Source organism: Microcaecilia unicolor, chromosome 1 (genome assembly GCF_901765095.1).
Source record: "Microcaecilia unicolor chromosome 1, aMicUni1.1, whole genome shotgun sequence".
Taxonomy (NCBI): Eukaryota; Metazoa; Chordata; class Amphibia; order Gymnophiona; family Siphonopidae; genus Microcaecilia; species Microcaecilia unicolor.
Window position 1 is genome coordinate 469,149,404 of NC_044031.1, and position 12,727 is coordinate 469,162,130.

The 12,727-nt window shown below is 46.0% G+C and overlaps 1 protein-coding gene across 1 annotated transcript in view; it reads right to left on the reverse strand.

Annotated features, from left to right (window-relative positions):
- The window catches only part of TTC39C (tetratricopeptide repeat domain 39C), a 179,756-nt gene extending 177,958 nt beyond the window's left edge, over positions 1–1,798 (reverse strand). The window contains exon 1 of the mRNA XM_030213619.1: positions 1,734–1,798. The gene's annotated coding sequence lies outside the window, so the exon portion shown is untranslated. The remainder of the gene's footprint in view (positions 1–1,733) is intronic.
- Positions 1,799–12,727: the final 10,929 nt, after the last annotated feature.

Genomic DNA, 12,727 nt, shown 5'->3' on the forward strand with positions numbered 1-12,727 from the left:
TTATACGAGACAGTTCTATAAATTCGCCCCAAGTTCAAGTAAAGGGATTTGGATTTAGCTTATGCCTTTCCAGTAGCGGCGATTTAGGGGCACTGGGCATTTTTCTATCCCCGGTGCTTTTAGTCTAAGATTGTACCTAAAGCAGTGGAAGGTAAAGGGACCTGCCTAATCCCAGCAGAGTCAGTGGGTGTAAACCTGCCTTCCCCCCCTTTTCAGCTCCACAACTTTGTACGCCCTTGTAAGTTATTATAACTCAGTATAAAGTGGAAACGTGGCCAAACGCGGTAGGAGTGGCAGACAAGGACTACTGTGCTTTGAAGGGAATCGGGATTGAATTTGTTGATTCCCGTATAAGAAAGGCAAAGCTGAAGGACACAAGCTGAAGCAAACGCCCTTTAGCCCTACAAGGAGTTAAAATTTTCTGCCTTTCTGTTTCCGGCGTCTCGCTGCTTTTACGTCATTTATTTACCACCCGCCCTCTCAGTTTACGTTAGGCGTCGCGAGCTGGCGGAAGTAGAGCGTTTGCTTTGTTCTTCTCTCTATGATATAGCCAAGGAGGTTTAATGTTAATGGTAAAGGATAATGAACTGTCTGCAGTGTACCATTGGCGGAACGGGGGGGGGGGGTCATAGCTGTAGACGACGTCATTGACTAGCAAGCCCTTTCTTGGATGCTGGGTTAGCGTTGTTTCTACGCAAGGGAGAATTTAAATTAGTACTTTTTGTGTACAAAGAAAAAAGCTGTGTGATTATACCGGTTAACCCTTTGAGTGCCAACGTGTTATTGCACATAAAATCGAGGGACTTATTCAGTAATAAAACTATGGAAATACAGAACTATTGTTAGTAATGTGTCATTTATCTTTAAAATCAAGCATGGTACTGGAAGATTGGAGGGTTCCAGAGGTAATCTGGGAAATTAAAGACCAGTTAGCCTGACTGTGCCAGGCAAAATGGTAGACACTATTATAAAGAACAAAATTACAGAGCATATTCAAAAGCCAACATGGATTTAGTGAAGAGAAATCTTGCCTCACATTTCTTTGAACAGATGTGGATAAATGTGAGCCAGTTGATATTGTGTATCTGGATTTTCAAAAGGCATTTGACAAAGTACCCCATGAAATACTCTAGAGGAAATTAGTTGCCAGATGACAAACATTTTTCCAGCCCAAATGTAGCCCAATATAAATGAGGTCAATATGAATAAGGTAACCATAATCATCATAATCAGAATCAGCATAATTAGTACAATCAGCACCATAATCTGCAGCATCATCATAATTATAATTAGCACAAACTCATAATCCATCCATTCACCCACAAAAGGAGCAAGTTCCCACCACAAACCATCTATCTCTTTTGATGTAGGCACAGAAAAACAAAAAAAGATTTTACTTCTCCCAGGTTTCAAACTAAATCACATTTAATGTGGGATATAAATGCTGTAAATAAGTAAATAAATAGAAACTCTGAATGTTGAGCACCTGATTCTTATGATGTCTGGTTTAGTAGCCCTTTACCAGGAGAAAAACTCTCTTTAACCAGCCCCTCCAAATGGCACACTTATTACAATTTATAACAAATTATTACTGTTTGAAAATATAAGTGAGATTAAATAAAAATGCTACCAACAATAAAGCACAACAATGTGGTTGTAGCAGCTCATAGCTCAGTCAGCTCTGCTTCGGCTATGCCCCCTCCTTCCCGAACTCACTGCTGTGAATGACTCACGCGCTTTCTGCCTCCTCCGTTCCGGCTCTATCCTCATCTCTGGTGGCAGCCGTGGGTCCCTCTCTCCTGATCATCTGCTCTGTCTCTAGGAGCAGATCAGGAGGAGGGGAGCCACCACCATCTGTTGTCCTGCTCCATGCTCCTTGACTCCTCAGGCCGGCAGGCCACATGGAGCGGAGCTGTGGTCGAGGCACAGAGAGAGACCTGTGAGAGGCATCAGGCAGGGTACAGAGACCACCACCATGTGAAAGTATAAAGGCACGCAGAGCATGCTGCTCCACAACTTAAATAGGGCTAGATAGATCTCACCTCCTACTGTTCCAATTAGGACCAATAGGAAGGCCAGCTGCAAAGGAGCAGTCAACCCGCGGGCTGTGTCGATTAAAAATAGCCTAATCGGGCCAAAAATAGCCCAAAAAGCCACAACCCGTGGGCATTCAAAAAAAGCCTTGGGGAGGCGTGGGAAATAGCCCAATTCTGCGGTTTTACCACGGAATTGGCAACAGCAGTCATGGAATACGAGGTAGTGTTCTATTGTGGATTAAAAACTGGTTAAAAGATAGAAAACAGAGAGTAGGGTTAAATGGTCAGTATTCTCAATGGAGAAGGATAGATAGTGAGATTCCCCAGGGGTCTGTGCTGGGACCGCTGCTTTTTAACATATTTATAAATGATCTAGAGATGGGAGTAACTAGTGAGGTAATCAAATTTGCTGGCAACACAAAGTTATTCAAAGTTGTTAAATCGCAAGAGGATTGTGAAAAACTACAAGATGACCTTACGAGATTGGGCATCCAAATGGCAGATGACGTTTAATGTGAGCATGTGCAGATTGGTGCATGTGGGAAAGAGGAACCCGAATTATAGCTACATGATGCAAGGTTCCACATTAGGAGTCACCGACCAGGAAATGGATCTAGGCATCATCGATGATACGTTGAAACCCTCTGCTCAATGTGCGGTGGTGGCTAAGAAAGCAAATAGAATGTTAGGTATTATAAGGAAAGGAATGGAAAACAAAAATTAGAATGTTATAATGCCTTTGTACCGCTCCATGGTGCGACCGCATCTCAACCTTATCTTGCACAAACTGTCCACTGACTAGAACCTAATAATAACAAATACTCAATGGTCAAACACACCATGGTCAGACCACTACAAACTAAACCTATCCCTACAATGGTGGGAAAAGGGTTCACACCGCAGACAATATACAGTACAAGAGGCCAAATAGACCCAGAAGCATTCTGGTGACAGATATACAATAATGAATGGACAGCACAAACGGACACAACATATTATCTCTCAGATTGGGACGAAAGATGCAAAAGCACGTTAGACGAAATAGCATCCTTACAAACAAGAACCTCACGCAGACATACCTCGATACCATGGTACAACGAAGAACTGAAAAAACTAAAAACACAATCCAGGAAACTAGAACGAGCATGGAAAAAACTAAAAGACGTACAAACACAACGCATGGAAACAAACTCAAAGAAGCTACAAATGCGCAACAAGACAAGCCAAAAGGCTGTACTACAAAACCAAAATAGGGCCAGACTACAAAGACACAAATAAATTATACTACTTCGTGAACAAACTACTAGACACCTCCTTGGTCACCGCGACCAACACAGACAACCCATCTGCAGACAAACTTGCCAAATACTTCAATGAAAAAATTGTAAACTTACGTAACACGCTACCTCAGAACATCACTGACATCAAAAACTTCATTGAGTGTATGGATCCAATCCACGGTGAACACCCAGCGGACAGAACCTGGACAAGCTTCGCCCCCTCACCGTTGAAATTGTCACCCAAGCGATTAAAACGTTCTCCAAGGCTCACTGCAAACTAGATACCTGCCCCAGTTACCTACTAAAATCCGCTCCCCATCGCTTCATAGCAGACCTCACATCCCACTTAAATTACATGCTCCAACATGGTCTCTTCCCTAAGGATAATGGCAATATCCTACTCACCCCAATACCAAAAGATACCAAGAAAAAAACAGCTGATATCACCACCTACCGCCCAGTAGCATCCATTGCACTGGCAGTCAAACTGATGGAAAGCCTGGTAACCAAGCAAATTACTGACTACATAAACATTCTCATTATTACACGAATCACAATCAGGATTTCATTCCTCCCACAGACACCGAAACAGTACTAATCACTCAGCCAAATTCAAACATGAAATTGCAACAGGCAAAAGCGTTCTTCTCCTACAATTCAACATGTCTAGTGCGTTCGACATGGTAAATCACAAAATATTATTAAATATCCTAGATTACTTCGGGATTGTTGGTAGTGTACTCAATTGGATCAAGGGCTTCCTAACTACTAGAACATATCAAGTGAAGTCAAATTCAAACATATCCTCACCATGGAAAGCAGATTGCGGAGTACCTCAAGGATCACCACTATCACTGATCCTTTTCAATCTAATGATGACCCCACTAGCCAACGCCCTATCCAACCAAGGCCTTAACCCATTCATTTACGCAGACAATGTCACATTACACATCCCTACAAACATGATCTAAAGGAAATCGCCAACAAAATCAAACTCAGCTTCAACATCATGAACTCATGGGCGGATGCATTTCAATTCAAACTTAATACAGAAAAAGCACACTGTCTCATCCTCTCATTCCAATACAACTTGAACAAACCCACCAATATACACACCCCAGACCACACCCTACCTATCTCAGACAATCTGAAAATTCTCGGAGTTACAATTGACTGAAACCTCACGCTAGAGAGTCAAGTGAAATCAACAACAAAGAAAATGTTCCACTCAATGTGGAAACTCAAACAAGTGAAACCTTTTTTCCTGAGGGAAATATTTTGCAAATTGGTACAATCTATGGTACTAAGCCATCTAGACTATTGCAACGGAATCTATGTGGGATGCAAAGAACATCTTATAAAGAAACTCCAAACTGCTCAAAACACAGCAGCCAGGCTTATGTTCGGAAAAACGAGATTCAAAAGCACCAAACCCCTCCGAGAAAAACTGCATTGACTTCCAATCAAAGAACATATTGCATTCAAAATCTGCACCCTGGTTCATCAAATTATATATGGAAAAGCCCCGAGTTACATGACAGACCTTATAGACCTACCAACCAGAAACACAACAAGATCAACATGAACATACCTAAATCTCCACCACCCAAGCTGCAAAGGTCTCAGATACAAATCAACCTATGCATCCAGCTTCTCCTATATAAGCACACAAATACGCATTACCGACCGCCGTGAAAACAACGTATGACCATCTAAGCTTCAGGAAATTTCTAAAATCCAACCTGTTCAAAAAGGCATACCCTAACGATCCAACTTAAACGCCTGAACCCTGCAACATAATGAAACCAAAGCTCATACTGGACATAACTTAACCTCCTCCTCTTGATTCTCCAATGTGTCTGTCACACATTAACTTTTACTCTACTAGTATACCACCTTGTATTTGTTCTACCGAAACTGGCGATCGCCATTAAGGTACTATGTAAGCCACATTGAGCCTGCAAATAGGTGGGAAAATGTGGGATACAAATGTAACAAATAAATAAATAAATAAAAGATATAGTGGAATTAGAAAAGGTACAGAGAAGGGTGACGAAAATGATGAAGGGAATGGGCTGACTTCCCTATGAGGAAAGGCTAAAGTGGCTAGGGCTCTTCAGCTTGGAGAAAAGACAGCTGAGGGGAGATATGATAGAGGTCTATAAAATAATGAGTGCAGTGGAATGGGTAGATGCAAATCACTTGTTTACTCTTTCCAAAAATACTAGGACTAGGGGGCACACAATGAAGCTACAAAGTAGTAAATTTAAAATGAATCAGAGACAATATTTCTTCACTCAACGTGTAATTAAACTTTGGAATTTGTTGCTAGAGAATGTAGTAAAAGCAGTTAGCTTAACAGGGTTTAAAAAGGTTTGGATGGCTTCCTAAAAGAAAAGTCAATAAGCCATTATTAAAATGGACTTGGGAAAAAGTCACTGCTTATTTCTAGGATAAAATGTATTGTACTGTTTTGGGATCTTGCCAGGTACTTGTGAACTGCTTTGGCCACTGTTGGAAACTGGATACTGGGCTTGATGGACCTTCATTCTGTTCCAGTATGGCTATACTTATGTACAATAATGTATTTGGGTTTCTGTAACCCGTCACAGTTTAGTAAGGTCCTGCTTTCGAAATGGTGAGAGACCTAACAGTGTGGAATCTGTGAAATAGTAATTTAAGTAGAACCTTATAGATTTACTTTCCTTTACTATGGTCTACTTTGTTACTGGCGTAGCTAATTTAATTTTATTCTGTTATTTAGGTAGATATTTATTTGGTGGATACTCATGAGGAAGTAGTCACCTGGATATTGAATGTGCAGGGCCAGTGTTATTTGTTTTATAAACCTATACCAGTAACTCTGTGATACCCCTGGAGTTTTTCTAAACCCACAGAATCCTCTACACCAAGTTTCTATATTGCTGCAATTGTATTCTAATTTAGGCAAGACCTACAAAATCCTAGGAACAGAAGAAAGGCATGCAACTTTGGGTGTAAAAATAAGTGAATGTGTGAAGAATGATGGCAAATTAACTCTTTCATGGATGCACTTGTAATCCAGTGTTTCCAGGTATTCATGAAAAACATGCCTGTTTTGCTTAAAAAACAAGCAATATCAGTTAAAAAATAAGCCCAAGGCTTGTTTGGTTTCTTTTTGCGTAAGTTTAATCATACACTAAAACACTCTTTTAAACAGTTAATGTTGATATGTATAAACATAACATAGCTCTCAAACAGTTATTAAGGTAGACCTGAGGAAAGCACTATTTAGTCCTGGATGTATGTAGCATGATATTCTTGCTGCTTTCTGGGATTCTACTTGTAACGTGGCTTGGCTACTGTTGGAAACAGGATACAGAGTGTGAGCACTCTGGAGGGCGGGTACGAGGGAGAGGGGATAGTGGTTCTTTCAGCCGGCATCATCCCCGGTCATTCAGCCCAGCTAGGAGAGCAGGGCGCCCTCTAGGGATCAAACTGCCAGGGAAAGCTGTAATGCAGGAGAAAAACTACACTCCCCAGAAGCCAGTGCAGGGTCAGCTGAACTCTCAGGAGGGGGAGGGTGGAATGACTGATTGGGAGATGAGGTCTGATCCTGGAGATGGGGAACAGCTGGTGGAGCTTGGGGAGGAGGAGGAGATGGAGTGGAATAAAACAGAGGTAGAAGGAGAAGGTAAGGGGGAATGTATGGAGGTGGGTGGTTTGGCTCTAACCCGTGCAGACAGGGTGAGAGCTTTTGTGGCCTCAGCATTGCCCCGGTTGTGGAGTTGGGAGAAGCTGGGAGCAAAGCAGTGGGGGAGCAACTGGAAAGCACAACTTGCTACCATATTGGCTGTTCCCAAGAGGTAGTGCTGTGGAAGGGGGGGGGAAGGGCTTTAAGACAGAAAGGCATGTGCATTTTGGGGGAACTTAAACTGTAAGAGGTGAGAGAGGAGGTGGTTCCAGCTAAATCTCCAAAACTATCTGCGGTGAAGATAGTGTGGCTGGAGGTTTGGGGAGAGAGAATTTAAAACAAAAGCCTGTAATTGAAAATGGATTAAAGTTTGCTGATAATTGGAGGTGTTTAGACAAGGCTGACATCTGTAACAATAAAGAACTTGGATTGCTCTTTCTGCTGGAGTGGGACTGATTTTCTCAGCAGCTGGCAAGGTGGAGAGGGAGAGCAAGTGAAAGTGCGGTGGCTGGCTAGGAAAGCAGACGGAAGCCAGGGAAAGCTAAGCAGGGTCCACCCTGGCTCCCACCTGGAAGGGGGACCTGGTTACAAAGTGGTGGCAGTGGTGGGATGATCTGAACAACCCGCTGGATAAAGAAGCGTGTATTACTCCGAGTTCCGGTAAGCATATACGGGACTCGGGTAACCAGGAGGAGGGGGATATAGAGGGCCAGAGTGGTGGTAATACCGCACTTGGAGAGTGTTCTTTGTCTTTCCCTTTCTCACAGGTACCAGTGGCTAAGACGACATGGAGTCGAAGGAGCTGCTGTCTTTTATGGCCCACCAGTTCCAAAAGCAGCAGGAAATGGCTCAGAGACTTCTAGAGGATTCCTTGGCTGCTTCTCGAGCACAGATACAACCGGTGCTGGAGGTGGTGCAGGAATTGTTACGGGCAGTACCCCTACCGAGGAAGGAGAGTACTTCGTTGGAGGCTACAGCTACTGGAGCTGTGCCTGGAAGCATGGAGCCTGGACGAGTTAATTGGTTGCCTTGGGGCAAATTAACAGAGCAGGACGACATTGAGGATTATCTGGGGACTTTTGAGAGGGTAGCATTGGCGGCTGCCTGGCCTCAAGAGCAATGGACCATTAGACTGGCTCCTGCCCTGTCGGGGGAAGCCCTGGCAGCTTTTCGGAGCCTGTTGCCAGGGGACGTGGTGGATTATCAGAAGCTGAAAACGGCTATTTTGGACCGGTATGGGGTAAGCAGACAAACTTATCGCAGGCGCTTTCGGAGGTGGAGGGAGGGGGAGACTCCGAAGGCCTTGGCTCAGAAGCTGATGGACTTGGCTACCAAATGGCTAGAGCCTGATAAGAGGGCAGTGACTCAGTTGATGCAGGATCTGGTGCTGGAGCAGTTTTTAGAGGCTCTACCGGACAGTATCAGGGTTAATTTGATCAGGAAGGGATGTGAGACTCTGGAAGAAGCTATCAAAGGCTTTGAATACTTCCTGGAGTCACAATACTCAGGGGGGAGAGAGGGGGTCTGGCGGGGTGGTCGGGGTAAAATGTTCAAAGGATCTGGGTGGAGGGAGGACGGTCCTAAGGAGGATGATAGAATGTGCTACCGATGTGGGAAGTCGGGACATGTGAGGAGGGATTGTAGGGCCAAGTTGGGGCTCATATCTCAGGTAACCCCCTCTAAGGAACCCCAGTTTACGCATTGGGTTAAGATAGGAGGGGTCCCGGTGGAAGGACTTTTAGACTCAGGAGCGGACCAGACAATGTGCTCCCAGAAGTTGTGGGGGCAGATTGCCCGGAAAGGGGGTCAGCAGGGTAGGAAGAGAGACCGGTCCGTGGCTATTCAGTGCATACACGGGGCCTCCTCAAGGTATCCGGTCCGGCTGGTAGACATACAGGACCAGGAGGGCCTTCAGTGGGTGTGGGTGGCTGTACTTCCTAGGCTACCTCAGGATCTCATTTTAGGACGGGATTGGGCTCCATTCACATACTGCCTTGGTGGTAAGCAAGCCTTGGTATCTACCCGGGCCCAGGAGAGGCAGGAGAAGGAGCAGGAACTGTCCCTGGCACAAGTATTTCCATTCCAGGGAGAGGTTATGGGGCGGCCGGGGAAGACCAGGAAAGGCTCTCAGCAAAAGAAACGAGGTCAGGAGCAAAGGCGGCAGCATTGTCAAGAGCTCCTTCATCAGGGGAGGTTCCCAGGGGATACGGAACAGGTGTTAGAGAGATTCCCTGATTTTTCCAAAGAGCAAAAAGATGACCAGACATTGCAGTATGCGTGGGAGCGGGTAGATCAAGAGGGAGAAACCAGCTTCCCTCGGTTTGTTAGTGACAAGGGGTTGCTATATCGGCTGTCCTGTTTAGCAGGGGGGAAGGAACCTCAGAAACAGTTAGTAGTACCGAGGGGGTTTAGGGACCTGGTGTTACGGGTATCTCATGATCATATCCTAGGGGGTCACAAGGGGGCTCAGAATACTCTCCGGCAGGTATTAAACAGATTTTACTGGCCCGGGGTGTATAAAGAGGTGGAACAATTTTGCAGCTCCTGTAGTCAGTGTCAGAGGGTATCAGAGCAAACACCGAACAGAGTGCCCCTACGACCCCTTCCCCGTATAGGGACTCCTATTACCCGTATGGCAATGGATATGATCGGGCCCATTGATAAGTCCCGAAGGGGGTATTCCTATATTCTAGTGATCATGGATATGGCCACAAGGTATCCCTGGGCCGTGCCGCTTCGTACCACCTCAGCGAAAGTTATTGCGGCCCAGCTAATTCGGATCTTTTGTGAGGTGGGGTTTCCTAGGGAAATGATTACCGACCGGGGGACCAATTTCATGTCACAAACCCTGGCCCAGGTGTGGGAGGCTTTCGGGATACAGCATATTCGGACCGCAGCTTACCATCCTCAGACTAATGGCCTGGTGGAGAGATTCAATAAAACCTTGAAAATGTTGTTGAGGAAAGGGTTAGGTTCCTCCCATGAGGAATGGGATCTATTGTTACCATTTGTTTTGTATGTGTGTAGGGAGAATGTTCAGGCCTCTCTGGGCGTATCACCATTTGAATTGATGTATGGGAGATCACCCCGGGGAGTGTTGGATGTGTTAAGGGAGCAGTGGGTTCCTCCGGAAGAGGAGGATCGGGATGTAGTAAACTATCTAGTGAAGCTGAAGGAACGGTTGCATAAATTGAGCCGCGGGGCTCAGCAACACTGGGAGAGGAGTCAGGATTATCAGAAAGCCTATTATGACCGGAAAGGGGAGGAGAGGGCATTGGAGGTGGGGGACAAAGTCTTGATCATGGTTTCAGACTCACCTCATAAGTTCACGGGACGCTGGAGGGGTCCTGCGGTCATAGAAAAGAAGTTAGGTCCAGTCACCTACTTAGTAAGGAATGAGCAAGGCCGGGGGCAGACCTATCATATTAATGTGCTTAAACCTTGGCAGGAGAGAAGGGGACTATTTGGTCAGTCTAGGATAGAAGCTGAGTAAGAATTAGGACCACAGATCACGGAGATATTTAAGGCAGGAGAACCGCAGATTGCGACTACATTGCCAGGGAGTCAGCAGAAAGAGGTTCAGGCACTTGTGGAGGAGTTTCGGGATGTCCTGACTCCTTGCCCAGGGGAAACCCACCTTATCATGCATGATATCATCTCGGAGCCGGGCCGGGTGGTCAGACAGAGACCTTACCGTCTCTCACCCCCAAAGAAACAAGAGGTGGTCCGACAGGTACAGGAGATGCTGGATTTTGGGGTCATTGAGGAATCTGTCAGTCCATGGTCGAGTCCAGTGGTGTTAGTGCCCAAGTCCGATGGTACGTGGCGGTTTTGCATCGACTTTAGACAAGTTAATGCGCTGTCAGATTCTGATGCCTATCCGATGCCACGTATCGATGAACTATTGGATCGGTTGGGTACTGCCCGATATCTGTCCACCCTGGACTTGACCAAAGGGTATTGGCAGATCCCTCTGACTCAGGAGGCCAAGCCTAAGACAGCCTTTTCTACACCCATGGGGCTCTATCAATTTAAACGCATGCCGTTTGGTCTTAATTCCGCAGCAGCTTCCTGCCAGCGGTTGTTAGATCAGGTTTTAAGACCACATCAGCAATATGCGGCGGCTTACCTGGACGATGTTATCATTCAGAGTGAGGATTGGCCCTCTCATATGATAAGAGTGAGGGCGGTATTAGAGGCTTTCCGTCAAGCAGGTTTGACTTTGAACCCTCAAAAGTGTTGCTTTGGGCAGGAGAAGGTTAAATATCTGGGATACCGGGTGGGGAATGGTCAGATAACTCCGCTCTGGGATAAGGTAGCGAGTATCCGGGACTTTCCCTGCCCCCAAAATAAGAAACAGTTAAGGAGCTTTTTGGGCCTAGTGGGGTACTATAGGAGGTTCATACCCCACTTTGCCTCCATTGCTACACCCCTCACTAATAAACTTCAGAAGGGGTCCCCCAACAGTCTACGATGGGAGGAGGGAGGGCTTCGGGTGTTCAATGAATTGAGATTGGCCCTGTGTCAGGAACCCCTGCTGAGAGCCGTGGATTTTGATAAGCCCTTTGTACTGCAAGCTGATGCCTCGGGGGTAGGTTTGGGGGCTGTGTTGTCTCAGGTACACGAGGGACAGGAACATCCCCTGATGTATCTGAGCCGGAAACTGCTCCCCCATGAGGTCCGGTACTCGACCATAGAGAGAGAATGTTTAGCGATAAAATGGGCAGTGCAGATGTGCCATTACTATTTAGATGGGCGTAAATTTACTCTGGTTACTGATCATGCGCCTTTGAGGTGGTTAGGCCAGATGAAAAATAGTAATGGTCGTCTCACAAGGTGGTATCTGGCTTTACAGCCCTATCAATTCAAGGTGGAGCATAGATCAGGCAAATTTCTGACAAACGCAGATGTTCTTTCTCGAATTGCCAGTACAGGACAGGAGAAGACTGGCAATCGTTTGAGCCGGGGGGTGTGTGAGCACTCTGGAGGGCTGGTACGAGGGAGAGGGGATAGTGGTTCTTTCAGCCGGCATCATCCCCGGTCATTCAGCCCAGCTAGGAGAGCAGGGCGCCCTCTAGGGATCAAACTGCCAGGGAAAGCTGTAATGCAGGAGAAAAACTACACTCCCCAGAAGCCAGTGCAGGGTCAGCTGAACTCTCAGGAGGGGGAGGGTGGAATGACTGATTGGGAGATGAGGTCTGATCCTGGAGATGGGGAACAGCTGGTGGAGCTTGGGGAGGAGGAGGAGATGGAGTGGAATAAAGCAGAGGTAGAAGGAGAAGGTAAGGGGGAATGTATGGAGGTGGGTGGTTTGGCTCTAACCCGTGCAGACAGGGTGAGAGCTTTTGTGGCCTCAGCATTGCCCCGGTTGTGGAGTTGGGGGAAGCTGGGAGCAAAGCAGTGGGGGAGCAACTGGAAAGCACAACTTGCTACCATATTGGCTGTTCCCAAGAGGTAGTGCTGTGGAAGGGGGGGGAAGGGCTTTAAGACAGAAAGGCATGTGCATTTTGGGGGAACTTAAACTGTAAGAGGTGAGAGAGGAGGTGGTTCCAGCTAAATCTCCAAAACTATCTGCGGTGAAGATAGTGTGGCTGGAGGTTTGGGGAGAGAGAATTTAAAACAAAAGCCTGTAATTGAAAATGGATTAAAGTTTGCTGATAATTGGAGGTGTTTAGACAAGGCTGACATCTGTAACAATAAAGAACTTGGATTGCTCTTTCTGCTGGAGTGGGACTGAT